At 49.1% G+C, this 7,836-nt stretch overlaps 1 pseudogene; it reads left to right on the forward strand.

Moving 5' to 3' along the window:
- The window catches only part of LOC123491235, a 171,872-nt pseudogene extending 167,726 nt beyond the window's left edge, over window positions 1–4,146 (forward strand).
- The last annotated feature ends 3,690 nt before the right edge of the window (window positions 4,147–7,836 follow it).

The following is a 7,836-nucleotide window of genomic DNA, read 5'->3' on the forward strand; positions in this document are numbered from 1 at the left end:
GGTGACGTGAGAGAACTTGGGAAGGTTGAACACCAGACGGGCTGCGGCATTCTGGATGAGTTGTAGGGGTTTAATGGCACAGGCAGGGAGCCCAGCCAACAGCGAGTTGCAGTAATCCAGACGGGAGATGACAAGTGCCTGGATTAGGACCTGTGCCGCTTCCTGTGTAAGGCAGGGTCGTACTCTCCGAATGTTGTAGAGCGTGAACCTACAGAACGACAGGGTGTTGTCCAGGGTCACGCCAAGGCTCTTCGCACTCTGGGAGGAGGACACAACGGAGTTGTCAACCGTGATGGCGAGATCATGGAACAGGCAGTCCTTCCCCGGGAGGAAGAGCAGCTCCGTCTTGCCAAGGTTCAGCTTGAGGTGGTGATCCGTCATCCATACTGATATGTCTGCCAGACATGCAGAGATGCGATTCGCCACCTGGTTATCAGAAGGGGGAAAGGAGAAGATTAGTTGTGTTTCGTCAGCGTAGCAATGATAGGAGAGGCCATGTGAGGATATGACAGAGCCAAGTGACTTGGTGTATAGCGAGAATAGGAGAGGGCCTAGAACTGAGCCCTGGGGGACACCAGTGGTGAGAGCACGTGGTGCGGAGACAGCTTCTCGCCACGCCACTTGGTAGGAGCGACCGGTCAGGTAGGACGCAATCCAAGAGTGAGCCGCGCCGGAGATGCCCAGCTCGGAGAGGCTGGAGAGGAGGATCTGATGGTTCACAGTATCAAAGGCAGCAGACAGGTCTAGAAGGACAAGAGCAGGGGAGAGAGAGTTAGCTTTAGCAGTGCGGAGAGCCTCCGTGACACAGAGAAGAGCAGTCTCAGTTGAATGACCAGTCTTGAAACCTGACTGGTTTGGATCAAGAAGGTCATTCTGAGAGAGATAGCAAGAGAGTTGGCTAAAGACGGCACGCTCAATAGTTTTGGAGAGAAAAGAAAGAAGGGATACTGGTCTGTAGTTGTTGACATCAGAGGGATCGAGTGTTGGTTTTTTGAGAAGGGGTGCAACTCTCGCTCTCTTGAAGACGGGAGGGACATAGCCAGCGGTCAAGGATGAGTTGATCAGCGAGGTGAGGTAGGGGAGAAGGTCACCGGAGATGGTCTGGAGAAGAGAGGAGGGGATAGGGTCAAGCGGGCAGGTTGTTGGGCGGCCTGCAGTCACAAGTCGCAAGATTTTATCTGGAGAGAGAGGGGAGAAAGAAGTCAAAGCATAGGGTAGGGCAGTGTGAGCAGGACCAGCAGTGTCATTTGACTTAACAAACGAGGATCGGATGTCGTCAACCTTCTTTTCAAAGTGTTTGACAAAGTCATCCACAGAGAGGGAGGGGGGGGGGGGGATTCAGCAGGGAGGATAATGTGGCAAAGAGCTTCCTAGGGCTAGAGGCAGATGCTTGGAATTTAGCGTGGTAGAAAGTGGCCTTAGCAGCAGAAACAGATTAAGAAAATGTAGAGAGGAGGGAGTGAAAAGATGCCAGGTCCGCAGGGAGTCTAGTTTTCTTCCATTTCCGCTCAGCTGCCCGGAGCTCTGTTCTGTGAGCTCGCAATGAGTCTTCAAGCCACGGAGCTGGAGGGGAGGACCGAGCCGGCCGGGAGGATAGGGGACATAGAGAGTCAAAGGATGCAGAAAGGGAGGAGAGGAGGGTTGAGGAGGCAGAATCAGGAGATTGGAGGGAGAAGGATTGAGCAGAGGGAAGAGATGATAGGATGGAAGAGGAGAGAGTGGCGGGAGAGAGAGAGCGAAGGTTGCGACGGCGCATTACCATCTGTGTAGGGGCAGAGTGAGTAGTGTTGGAGGAGAGCGAGAGAGAAAAGGATACAAAGTAGTGGTCGGAGACATGGAGGGGAGTTGCAGTGAGATTAGTAGAAGAACAGCATCTAGTAAAGATGAGGTCAAGCGTATTGCCTGCCTTGTGAGTAGGGGGGGACGGTGAGAGGGTGAGGTCAAAAGAGGAGAGGAGTTGAAAGAAGGAGGCAGAGAGAAATGAGTCAAATGTAGACGTAGGGAGGTTGAAATCCCCCAGAACTGTGAGGGGTGAGCCATCCTCAGGAAAGGAACTTATCAAGGCGTCAAGCTCATTGATGAACTCTCCAAGGGAACCTGGAGGGCGATAGATGACAAGGATATTACGCTTAAATGGGCTAGTGACTGTGACAGCATGGAATTCAAATGAGGAGATAGACAGATGGATTAGGGGAAAAATTGAGAATGTCCACTTGGGAGAGATGAGGATTCCTGTGCCACCACCCAGCTGACCAGATGCTCTCGGGGTATGCGAGAACACATGGTCAGACGAGGAGAGAGCAGTAGGAGTAGCAGTGTTTTCAGTGGTAATCCATGTTTCCGTCAGCGCCAAGAAGTCGAGGGACTGGAGGGTAGCATAGACTGGGATGAAGTCTGCCTTGTTGGCAGCAGAACGGCAGTTCCAGCGGCTGCCTGAGACCTGGAACTCCAGGTGGGTGGTGCGTGCAGGGACCACCAGGTTAGAGAGGCAGCAGCCACGCGGTGTGAGGCGTTTGTGTAGCCTGTGCTGAGAGGAGAGAACAGGGATAGGCAGGGGCATAGTTTACAGGCTGCAGCAAATGGCTACAATAATGCAGTGGAGATCGGAATGAAATGAACTAAACATCTGGGAAAGGAGAGAGCGTGGCCTCCCTCAGCACAACTCCCAAATATAACTCTCCCAACTTCCACCTCAGAAACTATAATTGTTGTAAACTACAGCGGTTCAATGTTTCTAGGAATAGACTAACTCAGTTTATTCAGCTAGCTAACTAGGTGCAGTATTATTCCGTGAAAATCGTCCGGGCATCAAGTCATATGACGCCACAGCCAGCTAGCATGCCGGACTCCAGCAACACGGTTTAGCGCCAATACTCTGCCACAACAAACCACCAGTGTATCAACACGCAAGCAGATCGTTCGTGTCCGTGTCTAACGTTGTGGGTTAGTCCCGACAGCTTGAGCGAGTCCGTCGTCAACTTATTCAGCCAGTTAGTTAGCTAGAATAGTTAGCAAACTAGCTAGCCATTACTTTCAGACAAAGAAGAACCCCTCCTTTCACGGCACGAACACACAGAGAGAGCCAAACTAACGTTAACTAGTCACCCATGTCCCAAATTCCTTGAACGACTCGGCTATCAATATGTAAAAAAACAAAACACAAATGTAGGTTATGACTTACCCCTAGCAGCTACTGTTAGCTAGCCAAGTGCAAAGCTAGCCACTGAATTGACTCAGCCAGTTCGCGTCTGTTCGCACGGTCGTTCCAGCTATTGTTTACTAGTAGCTATCCAGGTAGCAACAAGCTAGCTAATATTTCAAGCACAGTAGCCACTTGCTACCTAACGTTAACGGTTCAGACAATGAGGTTAGGAAACAGCTGAATGGTAGGCAATTATTGTATGTAATTATTGTAGGCAGCCAGCTGGCGTAATTACAGGCACTCTCAGGCGTGAGATAACTATACCGTTGCTAATAGCTACTCGCCAGCTAGTCCCGGTGGTGGGTTAGCTAGCTAGCTTCGTGCTACGCTGGGCACAGCCGAATACAATACTAACCTACAATAATTACATACAACAACCCACAATAACTGCCTACAATACCTAACTACAATCTAAATACATAGTTTAAGCCTTACTCGACAAAGCCCAAGCTATGTGTAAAGCCAAGCTTACCCGACGCCAAGCTTACCCGACGACCTCCCCGACGCAGCACTTCCACTACCACCACCACCACCGCCACCACCACCAACACCATCACTTCCACCACCACCATCACCACCACCACCACCACCATCAACACCACCACCACCACAATCCCCCCACCATCACCACCACCACCAACACCATTATCACCATCACCACCACCACCACCACCACCACCATCATAACCAACACCACAACCACATCCACAACCACCACCATCACCATCACCATCACCATCACCACCACCATCACCACCACCATCACAACCACCACCACCACCACCACCATCACCACCACCATCACCACCACCACAACCACAACCACAACCACCACCACCACCACCACCACCACCATCACCACCACCACCACCACCATCACCACTACCATCACCACCACCACCACCACCACGGCTACTGCCACCACCACCATCACCACCACCACCACCACCATCATCACCATCACCATCACCATCACCATCACCATCACCATCACCATCACCACCACCACCACTACCATCACCACCACAACCACCACCACAACCACAACCACCACCATCACCACCACCACCACCATCACCACCACCACCACCACCGCACTCCGTAGCCAAGAGAGAGAGAAAGAGAGAGAGAGAGAGAGAGAGAGAGAGAGAGAGAGAGAGAGAGAACAGAGAGAACAGAGAGAACACAGAGAGAGAGAGAAACAGAGAGAGAGAACAGAGAGAGAGAGAGAGAGAGAGAGAGAGAGAGAGAGAGAGAGAGAGAGAGAGAGAGAGAGCTCAAAGACATTGCTCCTGCATTTTTAACAAAATAATATAGATTTAGAGTTAGATAAAATAGGATTTTTTGGCAGGGACATATACAGGATGCTACCCTCCACAACATAACCTTCATTCCAAACCAAAACTCCAAACCTACAACCTGATTTTGGACTGAATTACCTGGAAGGCTTTCTACTACCAAGGATTACTATTCCCAAACTATACAGCAAATGCTCTGGCAAACAAACAGAAACCTGAAAACACCATCCAACCTGGAACTGAGTGAGTAAAATAATAAAAATAATATGCCATTTAGCAGACGCTTTTATCCAAAGCGACTTACAGTCATGTGTGCACACATTTTTACGTATGGGTGGTCCCGGGGATCGAACCCACTACCCTGGCGTTACAAGCGCCATGCTCTACCAATTGAGCTACAGAGGACAACCACCATAATGTTTAGTATGAAGCTATTTTTTTCTTTCGAAAACCAAGAAGAAAAATACATTACAATGATATATTTTACTTCATAAGGACTGAATGCTAAGGTACCAAGCTTGCTAGTACAAAGAGATACAATTTCAATTAGCACTGATGTGTGAAGTGAGAGGTGTCAAAGCCCTTGAGCCCAACAATGGCATGAGAGTCGCACAGTCTACCCCAACCAAATGGAGAGGCCTTAGAGGCACCCCCTGCCCCCCCGCTGTTCAGAGGTCATTAAAATACAGTACCCTCTGAATGTAAAAAACGACAAGACACGAAAAGAGTACAAAATAAAACTCCTTTTGGGGTATCAGGAGACACTTTTTGCTGATTTTTATAAAAATCGGAACATAAGCAACCTTATCTTCCACACAGACCATCCTCTGGCATGGCACAGTGCGATACTAGCACACTACCCTTCTGTTAAGAGGGGGGTTAGCGATGGGTGGGAACTCAGGATACTGGACAACGAGGACTCTGAGTCGTCTAATATTAATCTCTATAAATCTGGAACCGTTTTGGTTCAAGGCAGCACCAAACAGTTCCAGCTGGACTTTCACCTAATCAAAGAAATAGCTCAGCAGGAGAAGCTCTCCCTTGAGAAAGATACCACCACCCCGAGCGGGTCAGACCAGACCTCTTCATTAAATAACCCCACAGAGCAACCCCAAGCAGAAAGTCAACTTCCCAGCACAGAGTACTACTCCCTCATTGAAATGAAGGATAAATTCACCCAGCTGGAGGTAAGGCAGGTGGAGCTGGAACAGCAGGTGAACACACTCCAGTCAGCACAGACCCAGACAACAGTCCAGCACAACAACACCCCCTTAACTAGACCTGGAGAGCTGGAGGTAGAGAGAGACATGTTTGCACTCTGGAATGTGGTGAGACAACATCAACAGGAGAAAGAGCAGGAGCAGGAGAAGAACAGAGCACTAGAGGAGAGGTTCAAAGTGCTGGAGGAGAAGGTGAGAACGATGACGGGTGACATAGAACAACCCATTAGAGAGCTGGCCACCCCCGCAGAGAAGCCAGCAGAACAGCCCACCTCAGATCCTGGCCAAGCCCTGGGGACCCCAACCCCTCTGAGCAACCTCCCTGTCAGACACCCTGATAGCCCTCATGACGACCCCCCCACACCCACTGAGGACATACACAAGCCACAGATTGTACTCCTTATGGACTCAAACGGGAAATACATACAAGAAAATAAACTTTTTCCAAAACACACAGTGTCTAAACTCTGGTGTCCAAACACCCAGCGCGCCCTAGACCTTCTGTCTGAGGACCGACTAGGATCACCCAGCCACATAATAATACACACAGGCACAAACGACCTGAGAACACAGCAGGAAAGGGTGGCCACAGCACTCAAGGGAGTGATAGAAAAAGCGTATTCTACTTTCCCCAACGCACAAGTGGTTATCTCAACCCTGTTACCACGAAATACTTCCACCCTGCTACCATACAGCGGGTAAACGCAAGTATTTCCCGTGACTGTGCATCAATACCAAATGTCTACCTGGCCCACCACTCCACCCTGGACGTGAACAGCCTATATGACCAGGTCCACCTATACAAGGCAGCAGTGCCAACCTTCGCCTGGACCCTAAATTATATTGCCCTCAACTGCAGACCCAACACCTCACACAGGAGCAACAGATCAACAGACAAGTCAACCATGCCAAGTCAACCATGCCCACACCCCATTTAGGCCCCCTCAGATCAGACCTATGCCCCTCCTACCCACCCCAAGCCCCCCACTCCCACAAAGAGGGCCTCAACATGAAAGTCACACATACGCCCAGGCCGTGAGCAGGCAAACAGGCCCAACACCCACTCTTACACTAGCCCAAGCCAATGGCATGTACCAGATGCTCAGCAGGCTCTGCTCACAATTACTGGCCTGAGGCCAAACCACACAACCAACAACATTAGACACTTAATGGAACACAAAGCCTTCAGGGACATGTACTAGTCTGTGGCGACCTAAATGCCAGAACTGGACAAGAACCTGACACCCTCAGCACACAGGGGGACAAACACCTACCTGGAGGTGACAGCATTCCCTCCCCCATATGCCCCCCTAGGCACAACTACGACAACATAACCAACAAAAACGGGTCACGACTCCTGCAGCTCTGTTGCACACTGGGTATGTACATAGTCAATGGTAGGCTTCGAGGGGACTCCTATGGTAGGTACACCTATAGCTCATCTCTTGGCAGTAGTACTGTAGACTACTTTATCACTGACCTCAACCCAGAGTCTCTCAGAGCGTTCAAAGTCAGCCTACTGACACCCCTATCAGACCACAGCAAAATCATAGTCTACTTGAACAGAGCAATACTCAATCATGAGGCATCAAAGCCAAAGGAACTGAATAATATTAAGAAATGCTATAGATGGAAGTAAAGTAGTGTTGAAACCTACCAAAAAACAATTAGGCAACAACAAATTCAATCCATTCTAGACAACTTCCTGGACAAAACGTTCCACTGTAATAGTGAAGGTGTAAACTTGGCAGTAGAAAACCTAAACAGTATATTTGACCTCTCAGCTTCCCTATCAAATCAAAAAATCTCTAACAGAAAACCGAAGAAAAGTAACAACAGTAATAAATGGTTTGATGAAGAATGCAAAAACCTAAGAAAGAAATTGAGAAACCTATCCAACCAAAAACATAGAGACCCAGAAAACCTGAGCCTACGCCTTCACTATGGTGAATCACTAAAACAATACAGAAATACACTAGGGAAAAAGAAGGAACAGCATGTCAGAAATCAGCTCAATGTAATTGAAGAATCCATAGACTCTAACCACTTCTGGGAAAATTGGAAAAAACTAAACAAACAACAACATGAAGAGCTATCTATCCAAAACGGAGATGTT

The sequence above is a fragment of the Coregonus clupeaformis genome, chromosome 1, assembly GCF_020615455.1.
Source record: "Coregonus clupeaformis isolate EN_2021a chromosome 1, ASM2061545v1, whole genome shotgun sequence".
Classification (NCBI taxonomy): Eukaryota; Metazoa; Chordata; class Actinopteri; order Salmoniformes; family Salmonidae; genus Coregonus; species Coregonus clupeaformis.